Source organism: Lolium perenne, chromosome 1, assembly GCF_019359855.2.
Source record: "Lolium perenne isolate Kyuss_39 chromosome 1, Kyuss_2.0, whole genome shotgun sequence".
In the NCBI taxonomy this organism is placed as follows: domain Eukaryota; kingdom Viridiplantae; phylum Streptophyta; class Magnoliopsida; order Poales; family Poaceae; genus Lolium; species Lolium perenne.
Genome location: NC_067244.2, coordinates 123811474 through 123824569, shown reverse-complemented (window position 1 = coordinate 123824569; position 13096 = coordinate 123811474). Strand labels below are relative to the sequence as shown.

At 39.0% G+C, this 13096-nt stretch overlaps 1 long non-coding RNA gene across 2 annotated transcripts; it reads right to left on the bottom strand.

The window, feature by feature from the left end:
• Positions 1 to 11535: 11535 nt before the first annotated feature.
• Positions 11536 to 12881, bottom strand: LOC127292346 (uncharacterized). Of its 2 annotated transcripts, none has more exons than XR_007845130.2 (3): positions 12259 to 12881; positions 11983 to 12143; positions 11536 to 11872 (listed from the first exon to the last, which is right to left on the bottom strand). It is a non-coding gene; the product is annotated as an uncharacterized lncRNA (long non-coding RNA). The 2 variants fall into 2 exon arrangements; XR_007845120.2 differs by having other exon boundaries at positions 11537 to 11769.
• Between the last annotated feature and the right edge of the window lie 215 nt (positions 12882 to 13096).

Below are 13096 nucleotides of genomic sequence, written 5' to 3'. Positions count from 1 at the left end.
TGTTGCCACTAGGGATAAAACATTGGTGCTATGTTCGAGGATGTAGTTACTGATTACATTACGCGCAATACTTAATGCAATTGTCTGTTGTTAGCAACTTAATACTGGAGGGGGTTCGGATGATAACCTGAAGGTGGACTTTTTAGGCATAGATGCATGCTGGATAGCGGTCTATGTACTTTGTCGTAATGCCCAATTAAATCTCACAATACTCATCATAATATGTATGTGCATGGTCATGCCCTCTTTATTTGTCAATTGCCCAACTGTAATTTGTTCACCCAACATGTTGTTTATCTTATGGGAGAGACACCTCTAGTGAACTGCATGTGGACCCCGGTCCAATTCTCTATACTGAAATACAATCTACTGCAATACTTGTTCTACTGTTTTCTGCAAACAATCATCATCCACACTATACATCTAATCCTTTGTTACAGCAAGCCGGTGAGATTGACAACCTCGCTGTTTCGTTGGGGCAAAGTACTTGGTTTGTGTTGTGCAGGTTCCACGTTGGCGCCGGAATCCCTGGTGTTGCGCCGCACTACATCTCGCCGCCATCAACCTTCAACGTGCTTCTCGGCTCCTACTGGTTCGATAAACCTTGGTTTCATACTGAGGGAAAACTTGCCGCTGTACGCATCACACCTTCCTGTTGGGGTTCCCAACGGACGCGTGATGTACGCGTATCAAGCACTTTTTCTGGCGCCGTTGCCGGGGAGATCAAGACACGCTGCAAGGGGAGTCTCCACATCCCAATCTCTTTACTTTGTTTTTGTCTTGCTTAGTTTTATTTACTACTTTGTTTGCTGCACTAAATCAAAATACAAAAAAAATTAGTTGCTAGTTTTACTTTATTTGTTGTCTTGTTTGCTATATCAAAAACACAAAAAAATTAGTTACTTGCATTTACTTTATCTAGTTTGCTTTATTTACTACTGCTAAAATGGGTACTCCTGAAAATACTAAGTTGTGTGACTTCACAACCACAAATAATAATGATTTCTTATGCACACCTATTGCTCCACCTGCTACTACAGCAGAATTCTTTGAAATTAAACCTGCTTTACTAAATCTTGTTATGCGAGAACAATTTTCTGGTGTTAGTTCTGATGATGCTGCTGCCCATCTCAATAATTTTGTTGAATTGTGTGAAATGCAAAAGTACAAAGATGTAGATGGTGACATTATAAAATTAAAATTGTTCCCTTTCTCATTAAGAGGAAGAGCTAAAGATTGGTTGCTATCTCTGCCTAAGAATAGTATTGATTCATGGACTAAATGCAAGGATGCTTTTATTGGTAGATATTATCCCCCTGCTAAAATTATATCTTTGAGGAGTAGCATAATGAATTTTAAACAATTGGATACTGAGCATGTTGTACAAGCATGGGAAAGAATGAAATCTCTAGTTAAAAATTGCCCAACCCATGGACTGACTACTTGGATGATCATCCAAACCTTTTATGCAGGACTGAATTTTTCTTCGCGGAACCTATTGGATTCAGCTGCTGGAGGTACCTTTATGTCCATCACTCTTGGTGAAGCAACAAAGCTTCTTGATAATATGATGATCAATTACTCTGAATGGCACACGGAAAGAGCTCCACAAGGTAAGAAGGTAAATTCTGTCGAAGAAACCTCTTCCTTGAGTGATAAGATTGATGCTATTATGTCTATGCTTGTGAATGATAGGACTAATGTTGATCCTAATAATGTTCCGTTAGCTTCATTGGCTGCCCAAGAAGAACATGTTGATGTAAACTTCATTAAAAATAATAATTTCAACAACAATGCTTACCGGAACAATTCTAGTAACAACTATAGGCTATATCCTTATAATAATGGCAACGGCTATGGTAATTCTTATGGGAATTCTTACAACAATAATAGGAATACACCCCTGGACTTGAAGCCATGCTTAAAGAATTTATTAGTACACAAACTGCTTCTAACAAATCTGTTGAAGAAAAGCTTGGGAAAATTGATATACTTGCTTCTAAAGTCGATAGTCTTGCTGCTGATGTTGATCTCTTGAAATCGAAAGTTATGCCTAATGAAAATCATCATAATAAAATTGTTACTACAGCAAATGCCATCCAAGTTAGAATTAATGAGAATATAAGATTGATGGCCGAATTGCGTGCTAGGTGGGAAAGAGAAGAAAATGAAAAAGAAGATAATATAGCTAAAGTTTGGACTATTACCACCACTAGTAATGCTAATGCTACACAAGTTGCTGCACCTCCTACTAATAATAATAAAAGAATTGATGTCAGAAATGTTTCCACTTCTAATGCAAAGCGCGAAAAACTGCCCGAAATTGCTAAAACTGCTGAAACTGCCTGTGATAAAACTGCTGAAATTTTTTCCAACATTGGGGATGATGATCCCGTTGCTTTAGATTATAATGGTTTGAATTTTGATGATTGCCACATCTCTGAAGTTGTAAAGTTCTTACAAAAACTTGCTAAAAGTCCTAATGCTAGTGCTATAAATTTGGCTTTCACGCAACATATTACAAATGCTCTCATAAAAGCTAGAGAAGAGAAACTAGAGTGCGAAGCCTCTATTCCTAGAAAGCTAGAGGATGGTTGGGAACCCATCATTAAGATGAAGGTCAAAGATTTTGATTGTAATGCTTTATGTGATCTTGGTGCAAGTATTTCTGTTATGCCTAAGAAAATTTATAATATGCTTGACTTGCCGCCGCTGAAAAATTGTTATTTGGATGTTAATCTTGCTGATCATTCTACAAAGAATCCTTTGGGGAAAGTTGATAATGTTCGCATTACCGTTAACAATAATCTTGTCACCGTTGATTTTGTTGTCTTGGATATTGAATGCAATGCATCTTGTCCCATCATATTGGGAAGACCTTTTCTTCGAACTGTTGGTGCTATCATCGATATGAAGGAAGGTAATATTAAATATCAATTTCCTCTCAAGAAAGGTATGGAACACTTCCCTAGAAAGAGAATTAAGTTACCTTTTGATTCTATTATTATAACAAATTATGATGTTGACACTTCATCTCTTGATAATACTTGATACACACTTTCTGCGCCTAGCTGAAAGGCGTTAAAGAAAAGCGCTTATGGGAGACAACCCATGTTTTTACTACAGTACTTTGTTTTTATTTTGTGTCTTGGAAGTTGTTTACTACTGTAGCAACCTCTCCTTATCTTAGTTTAGTGTTTTGTTGTGCCAAGTAAAGTCGTTGATAGTAAAGTTCATACTAGATTTGAATTACTGCGCAGAAACAGATTTCTTTGCTGTCACGAATCTGGGCAAAATTCTCTGTAGGTAACTCAGAAAATTATGCCAATTTACGTGAGTGATCCTCAGATATTTACGCAACTTTCATTCAATTTGAGCATTTTCATTTGAGCAAGTCTGGTGCCTCAATAAAATTCGTCAATACGAACTGTTCTGTTTTGACAGATTCTGCCTTTTATTTCGCATTGCCTGTTTTGTTATGTTCGATGGATATTTTGATTCCATTGACTTTCAGTAGCTTTGTGCAATGTCCAGAAGTGTTAAGAATGATTATGTCACCTCTGAACATGTATATTTTGATTGTGCACTAACCCTCTAATGAGTTGTTCTAAGTTTGGTGTGGAGGAAGTTTTCAAGGATCAAGAGAGGGAGATGATACAACATGATCAAGGAGAGTGAAAGCTCTAAGCTTGGGGATGCCCCGGTGGTTCACCCCTGCATATATCAAGAAGACTCAAGCGTCTAAGCTTGGGGATGCCCAAGGCATCCCCTTCTTCATCGACAACATTATCAGGTTCCTCCCCTGAAACTATATTTTTATTCCATCACATCTTATGTGCTTTGCTTGGAGCGTCGGTTTGTTTTTTGTTTGTTTTGTTTGAATAAAATGGATCCTAGAATTCATTGTGTGGGAGAGAGACACGCTCCGCTGTTGCATATGGACAAATATGTCCTTAGGTTCTACTCATAGTATTCATGGCGAAGTTTCTTCTTCGTTAAATTGTTATATGGTTGGAATTGGAAAATGATACATGTAGTAATTGCTAAAATATCTTGGATAATGTGATACTTGGCAATTGTTGTGATCATGTTTAAGCTCTTGCATCATATACTTTGCACCCATTAATGAAGAAATACATAGAGCATGCTAAAATTTGGTTTGCATATTTGGTCTCTCTAAAGTCTAGATAATTTCTAGTATTGAGTTTGAACAACAAGGAAGACGGTGTAGAGTCTTATAATGTTTACAATATGTCTTTTATGTGAGTTTTGCTGCACCGGTTCATCCTTGTGTTTGTTTCAAATAAGCCTTGCTAGCCTAAACCTTGTATCGAGAGGGAATACTTCTCATGCATCCCAAATACTTGAGCCAACCACTATGCCATTTGTGTCCACCATACCTACCTACTACATGGTATTTCTCCGCCATTCCAAAGTAAATTGCTTGAGTGCTACCTTTAAATTTCTATCCTCCACCTTTACAATATATAGCTCATGGGACAAATAGCTTAAAAACTATTGTGGTATTGAATATGTACTTATGCACTTTATCTCTTATTAAGTTGCTCGTTGTGCGATAACCATGTTCACTGGGGACGCCATCAACTACTCTTTGTTGAATTTCATGTGAGTTGCTATGCATGTTCGTCTTGTCTGAAGTAAGAGCGATCTACCACCTTATGGTTAGAGCGTGCATATTGTTAGAGAAGAACATTGGGCCGCTAACTAAAGCCATGATTCATGGTGAAAGTTTCAGTTTTGGACATATATCCTCAATCTCATATGAGAAAATTAATTGTTGCTACATGCTTATGCATAAAAGAGGAGTCCATTATCTGTTGTCTATGTTGTCCCGGTATGGATGTCTAAGTTGAGAATAATCAATAGCGAGAAATCCGATGCGAGCTTTCTCCTTAGACCTTTGTACAGGCGGCATAGAGGTACCCCTTTGTGACACTTGGTTAAAACATGTGCATTGCGATGATCTCGGTAGTCCAAGCTAATTAGGACAAGGTGCGGGCACTATTAGTATACTATGCATGAGGCTTGCAACTTGTAAGATATAATTTACATGATACATATGCTTTATTACTACCGTTGACAAAATTGTTTCTTGTTTTCAAAATCAAAGCTCTAGCACAAATATAGCAATCGATGCTTTCCTCTTTGAAGGACCATTCTTTTACTTTTATTGTTGAGTCAGTTCATCTATTTCTCTCCACCTCAAGAAGCAAACACTTGTGTGAACTGTGCATTGATTCCTACATATTTGCATATTACACTTATTATATTACTCTATGTTGACAATATCCATGAGATATACATGTTACAAGTTGAAAGCAACCGCTGAAACTTAATCTTCCTTTGTGTTGCTTCAATGCCTCTACTTTGAATTATTGCTTTATGAGTTAACTCTTATGCAAGACTTATTGATGCTTGTCTTGAAGTACTATTCATGAAAAGTCTTTGCTATATGATTCACTTGTTTACTCATGTCATTTACATTGTTTTGATCGCTGCATTCACTACATATGCTTTACAAATAGTATGATCAAGGTTATGATGGCATGTCACTCCAGAAATTATCTTTGTTTAACGTTTACCTGCTCGGGACGAGCAGAAACTAAGCTTGGGGATGCTGATACGTCTCCGACGTATCGATAATTTCTTATGTTCCATGCCACATTATTGATGATATCTACATGTTTTGTGCACACTTTATGTCATATTCGTGCATTTTCTGGAATTAACCTATTAACAAGATGCCGAAGTGCCAGTTGCTGTTTTCTGCTGTTTTTGGTTTCAGAAATCCTAGTAAAGAAATATTCTCGGAATTGGACGAAATCAACGCCCAGGGTCCTATTTTGCCACGAAGCTTCCAGAAGACCGAAGAGTCAACGAAGTGGGGCCACGAGGTGGCCAAACCACAGGGCGGCGCGGCCCAAGCCCTGGCCGCGCCGACCTATGGTGTGGGCCCCTCGTGACGCCCCTTGACCTGCCCTTCCGCCTACAAATAGCCTTCGTCGCGAAACCCCCAGTACCGAGAGCCACGATACGGAAAACCTTCCAGAGACGCCGCCGCCGCCAATCCCATCTCGGGGGATTCAGGAGATCGCCTCCGGCACCCTGCCGGAGAGGGGAATCATCTCCCGGAGGACTCTACGCCGCCATGGTCGCCTCCGGAGTGATGTGTGAGTAGTCTACCCATGGACTATGGGTCCATAGCAGTAGCTAGATGGTTGTCTTCTCCTCATTGTGCTTAATTGTCGGGTCTTGTGAGCTGCCGAACATGATCAAGATCATCTATCTGTAATTCTATATGTTGTGTTTGTTGGGATCCGATGAATAGAGAATACTTGTTATGTTGATTATCAATTTATATCTATGTGTTGTTTATGATCTTGCATGCTCTCCGTTACTAGTAGATGCTCTGGCCAAGTAGATGCTTGTAACTCCAAGAGGGAGTATTTATGCTCGATAGTGGGTTCATGTCTCCGTGAATCTGGGGGAGTGACAGAAACCTCTAAGATTATGGATGTGCTGTTGCCACTAGGGATAAAACATTGGTGCTATGTTCGAGGATGTAGTTACTGATTACATTACGCGCAATACTTAATGAAATTGTCTGTTGTTAGCAACTTAATACTGAAGGGGGTTCAGATGATAACCTGAAGGTGGACTTTTTAGGCATAGATGCATGCTGGATAGCGGTCTATGTACTTTGTCGTAATGTCCAATTAAATCTCACAATACTCATCATAATATGTATGTGCATGGTCATGCCCTCTTTATTTGTCAATTGCCCAACTGTACTTTGTTCACCCAACATGTTGTTTATCTTATGGGAGAGACACCTCTAGTGAACTGTGGACCCCGGTCCAATTCTCTATACTGAAATACAATCTACTGCAATACTTGTTCTACTGTTTTCTGCAAACAATCATCATCCACACTATACATCTAAACCTTTGTTACAGCAAGCCGGTGAGATTGACAACCTCGCTGTTTCGTTGGGGCAAAGTACTTGATTTGTGTTGTGCAGGTTCCACGTTGGCGCCGGAATCCCTGGTGTTGCGCCGCACTACATCTCGCCGCCATCAACCTTCAACGTCCTTCTTGGCTCCTACTGGTTCGATAAACCTTGGTTTCATACTGAGGGAAAACTTGCCGCTGTACGCATCACACCTTCCTCTTGGGGTTCCCCACGGACGCGTGCTGTACCCGTATCAAAGTGCAAACTAAATAATATGTCAATTCACAGAAACACACTTATCTTGAATTACAATAGTTATCCATGAGAAGAGATCTTTAAATCTAGAGGCTCATAATTTAGCTAAGAGTGATGTCTGCTTACAATCCGGCCGGCATATCTGTCTTGGAAAGTCTCCTGATCCTATTCTTGTACCTCCAAATATTTTTGATTAATAAAGAAAGATCTTAAGCTCAAACAAGAATAGTATATCAATTGCAGTTGACATAACCTTCGTGTAATTGTTCCTAAATATTAACCTGTGTAATTTTGCATATGTTTGTAATTGTGTATATGTGTGCAATTGCACATAGATGTGGAATGTGCATATATAAGTGTGCACATATCGATACTGCATGTATTGCACAATTTTAGACTTTAATGTAATCTTTATTTTTCATGGTGACCTGTAACTAGACTTGTAATTATTTGTTTTTGAGTTTTTGAGATTTTGTTGGGCCTCTAATTATGCACTAGATAAAAACCAGAAGAAGAAAACGCTTGAGGGATGATGTCGATCGAATGGCCAAGAATTAGCGGTCGATCGAGTGTTAGGCGCCTCTTGATTATATTCAAATTGTGCCAAATATGTACAATTAGACTTGTAACTGGTGGAAGGTTAGATGTTTGAGTTGAATATGTGAAACCAGACCTACTATATATAAAAGGACATTGGGATGGCTAAAATAAATTAGACGTGTCTCTTAGGTAGACATAATAACATGACGTGAACGGCGGCAGTGACACGAGATGTTATTTGACGGCCTCGCCATATATCATGTTGATTTAGGGCTCCTTTGATTTATAGGATAGGAAAATTATATGAATAGGAAAATTATAGGATTGAGATGTCATTGCTACTTGAATCCTATGGAGAGATGAAGTGTGTTTGATTGTAGCAAAGAAATATTCCATAAGTTATGAACTAATGTTTTTCCTATAAGATTTGCACTACAAGACTTATATAGAGTTATTTCCTATAAGACATGTTCCTATGAATCAACAACTCATTTACTTTTTTTTCTATAGGTTCAAATCCTACACTATTTCAATACAAATCATATGAATCAAAGAAACCCTTAGTACTTATTTGGTAGGGCTAATAGTCATTGGCCCATATATATACTAGGAAGTTTGCGGCGCGGCGCATGCCGCGCCCGTGTTGTCTACGGTGCGACATAATTTTAAAAAAAACGGCATTTTTAGATTTAAGAGTCCATGATTCTTTTTTTTAAACTCGACGGCATCCTTGGTATCAAGATCGTTGGTTACAATTTTGTAGAAATAATACAATATTTGGGTTGCTGAAGTACCTCAGAAGTGCCAGTGAAATAGGCGACGGATGGTGGAGTGCTTTTGTTTCTAGATCGTCGGTTAAAATATTGTAGAAATTAAAGAATATCTGGGTTGCTGAAGTACCGCAGAATTGCCGGTGAAATAGGCGGCAGATGGTGAAATTCTTTTCTCTTCGGTGTTGCTATGAAAGGAAACCGTATTATTTTTCCGATTGAAAGAGGCAATGGGTGATGGAGTAGATCTGTATTTCTAAAGTTACTGTAGAAGAAGGTCATCCCATGTGAAAATGTGACGGATGGTGGAGTAAGTATATTTTTTCGATGTTACCGTAGAAGAACACAATATTATTTTTCTCAAATAAAAGAGGAAACAGATGTTGGATTTTATTTTAATCACCGTTGAAAAATTATGCACTACTAAAGAAATATCGGCGGGTAATTACCATCCACAACCATGATTGAGATTGAAGGTTCGTGTAAAAATTACTTCCCTTGTGCGTCGATGCCAAATGACCGGCTGAGAAATATACGGCCCTATACTCCCTCCATCACAGTATACACGGCGCCTCTCCAAAATCTCTAGGACCAAGGTGGAAACTGATTGGCTGTTTATTCTGGGCGCAAGATGTGGGATTAGGTTCGGTAGTTAGTGAGCTACGCCTAATTACGCGAGAAATTAGCGTCTAGTAACCCCCAGTCAATTAACGAGATGTTCCCTCGCATGCAGAGGTGGAGACCGATTCCAGCGGGTTTTTTCTCTCCTTCCTTCTTGATCATGTTCACATTTGCATGCACACAATGGAAAGTAAAAGGAAAGAGCTAAACCTGCGGGCTAATTGATCTACAAACGCCCCCATTAATTGCCTAATCAATTCTCTGCGCCTTAAACAGCTCCAATTTTGAAAATGCATGGTTTTGGAGAGGCGCCGTGTATACTGTGATGGAGGGAGTATAATTAATAGTAGGTAGTTAACGACGTGTTTCGTAGTAACATCGGCAATGTTCAAGATATCTACTGAGAAATTGCTTTCTAGAAAATATAAGTAGTTGCCATCTCAGACAAATTACTGCTGAAAATAAATTTGAGGTTGAAATTACCACGTTGTTGCACCGTTGAGCAATTATCATCGCTGGAATATGCGCCCTCATATAATTAAATATTACATAATTAGCGATCTATTTCATAGTTGACACCATAAAATAACTATTGACGTTAAATGATTTCACTGAGAAATTATTTTTAGAAAATTATAGGTAGTTGCCGCCTTGCAAAAAATAATATATTGTTAACTATTTGTGTTGATGTTTAAGGATTGCACTGAGAAATTATTTAAAAAAAATTATAGGTAGTGTCCGCCTTGCAAAAAATAACTGATATGATTGTTAGCACGACTAATTATTACGGAATCTAACTATTTCAAACGATGATCTACTGCGAGGAATTATATCAGAATCTTCCGAAGAGCCGAGATCTCGTAAAGGAAAAATTAGCTAGCTCAGCAGGTTTGGATCCGGGTGAATCAGTTCAGTGAAGAAAGGGAGCCTAAACTTAAGGCTTTTCCAAGCCTTGCCGATAGGCGCCTCATGGCTCGCTCAGTTCGCTCGCGGAGTTCTTAGAGCCCGATAAATTATTACGAAAACCGACGATATACTGCTAAAAATTACCATCAGTTTGTTTAAAAAAATAGTATGAGAAACTTTTGAATATCCAAAAAAAAAAAAGGTGCACTATTCACAGCCACTGTTCATGCGTGTGAGTATTGACCAAATCAATGAGAGAGCTGCAAAGTGGCTCAGTACAGTAACTTCCAAAAAAATAGTATAGTAAGGTTGGTGCGGCGCACACCCGTGGTTACACTTTTTTGATGATTGTTTAAGAATTTTCTAAACTTGACCGTGTGTTCTAAATATTATGAATATTGTTGAAACCTTTTGTTTCCTTTGTTATATGCAATATGTCCAATTGTTCTTCATAACCATGAGAAAAATAAAGTTAGAATGTAGCACATTTTTTTGAGTAAAGATTTCTGTGTAAAGTTTGGTATATCCATTTGTACACTAACAAAATATATGCATATCTGTAGTCTTCAACTGCCCCGAGTATTTGTATAACATAAGACGACCTATTGGGTTGCCACATTTGGTTAATTAATTTGTCTACAGATTTTCGTATACCTGTTAAGATTTAATTAAGGGCCAGTGGAACTGCATTAAAAATAGTTAGATCATAAAAAATGCCAGTGAAATTACATATCCAAGTTTTTTCTTTTCAAATCTAGTTGTTGATTTCCCCCAATTTTGTTTGAAAAAGAAACTCTGTTCTCACTCTCTTTCCTGATCCCTGCATTCCTCTCACTTTTCAGTTATTGCCCCTTTCTACAGCAGGTGCCACCTTCCGCACCAAATTCCGGCTACGTCCGGCCGGTCCCATTCTGGTACTCGCGGGCTTGAGCTAGCCTCCACGGTGCTTGTGCTTCCGGTCCCAAGCAAACACCACGGTCGACGGTAATTGGAATGGGGTCACGCGGTGGCCGCTCCTCTTGTGTCAGGTCCATCGCATCTCCTCGGCGGTCGGCGCCCTCCATCGCATCAACCAACTAAAGTGCAGGAATGGTAGGTCCATAAGCCACGGGATACATATCTTCTTCGAGTAGCCGCCCAGCAAGAGGGCTGCGACCCATCAAGCGATTGCCGGCCGTTCCGTGAAGGCACACAACTGTATGTATGTGATAGGCCATCCATGATACATGGTCATCCCCGTGTCTCATGGTATCACCAGTTATGCAAACATCCTGCACCATATGCATAGAAACGTTGTTTTTTCGTTATCTCGTGATAATGAAAATCGATCCCCTGAGAGTGGATCGCTTGGAAAAAATATGCATAGAAACGTTAATTGGCAACTTTGCCTGGTAAATCTTTTCATTTCTAGCTTCTCAATCTGAAGCAAGAAAAAGTGTAGAAAGAAAGCAATCTCAGTTCGTTCTCTCGAACAGTTTGTTTAAGAACTGCAACCTTGGAGTCTGATTAGTGCTGTTGTCGAAGTTTGCGCTCCAACTCCACTATTTGCATAAGGACAGTGTGGACATTTATGGCCGGCTTTGCAGGTAATTAGCTACTAACAGCATCAGCTATTTTACCTCGTACCTTCTGCTGGAGGGCACTGGGCAGCACAGATTTCTTCTTTCTCCTTAAATTTTCAAGAAAGCTGACACTGTTGCTTCTCTGAAGTAATTTGAGAATCCATCTTAGAATCAATATAGAAATCTCTAGCATCGGATTTGCTAACACGATATTCTTTGCTGGAGAGAGTATTTTTAGCCAAGGACTACATTTAAGAAATACCGATCATTGTTCTAGCGATACAATGGTAAATACAAAATCTAGGAGTGGTCTCTAGTCTGACAGGAGCTATGCAACTTGAAAACAATAACTAACCTGAAGTTACTCTTTGATGTCAGTGGTGATCTGAAACCTCTTGCACGCACAGGCATATCTATAATCCACATATTGATTGCATCTTGATTCTTCACTTACGATGATATCTTGATTCTTCACTTCTGATGATCAACATGTCCGTGTAGACATTGTTCTGTGCACTACTCAAAACCAGAGGTCACCAAAATGAAGCATCAACATGTAGGCGACACATTGTATTGTTGAAAATTTTCCATGAGTAATCTATTGCAGCTCGCAATACAGAACACGGCTTACTGTAAATTGTTGCAGTGTTGCTGGTCTGGCTGGAACCCAGAGGCGTCCATCTCCAGGAGGGCCGCAGAGGAGAGGCAATCAAAGTTCGAGACCGAGGCCACCTCCAAACTCACCGAGCTTGTGGTACTTCCGGTGGGCGAACTCATGGATGCTATTTCCATCATCGTGCTCGTCCCTTTCGTCCTCTCAAAGGTACAATAAAAATAAAACAAATGCACCTGCTGGTATAAAGTGTTCTCTGAAGTCAAATAAATTACCTGAGCTTTCCAAGTATCATATGAATATAAAACGAAATGCACCTGCAAGTATGATTCATGTTAAATATGAGGTTCTTTGTGTGCAAATCAGATAAACTATTGTAATATGTAAGAATAACGGAAATAGAAAATAATACATGTCTAGACTGGTCATTCGAGTAATGCCTAACGCTAGAACATAGGTAAAGATGTAGTATTTTTTAGTATTTTCATATTTGACACCTAAATAGTATGAGTGACTGATTATAATTAGACCGTGTAGAAACTACTACTCAGCGAACATACGTACATAAGAAATAGCAAATTTGTTTGAAAGCAGAGCCTGTAATTAAGAGAACAAAGTCTGATGCGCAAACTGTTATCTTATCTACAGTACATGAAAAACTGTTTACTCAAGAAAGGCATAACCAGTCAATCACATTGCAGATGGACAAATATCTTTATTTCTTATTGTTGTGCATACTTTCATCTATACCCAAAACAAACTCAATCAAAATGGAACCAAATGAACTCAGTACACACTCAGTTATGGGCACTGAGTTTAAATCTTCTCCATTGCCAATCCATTCTCTAAGAGAAAT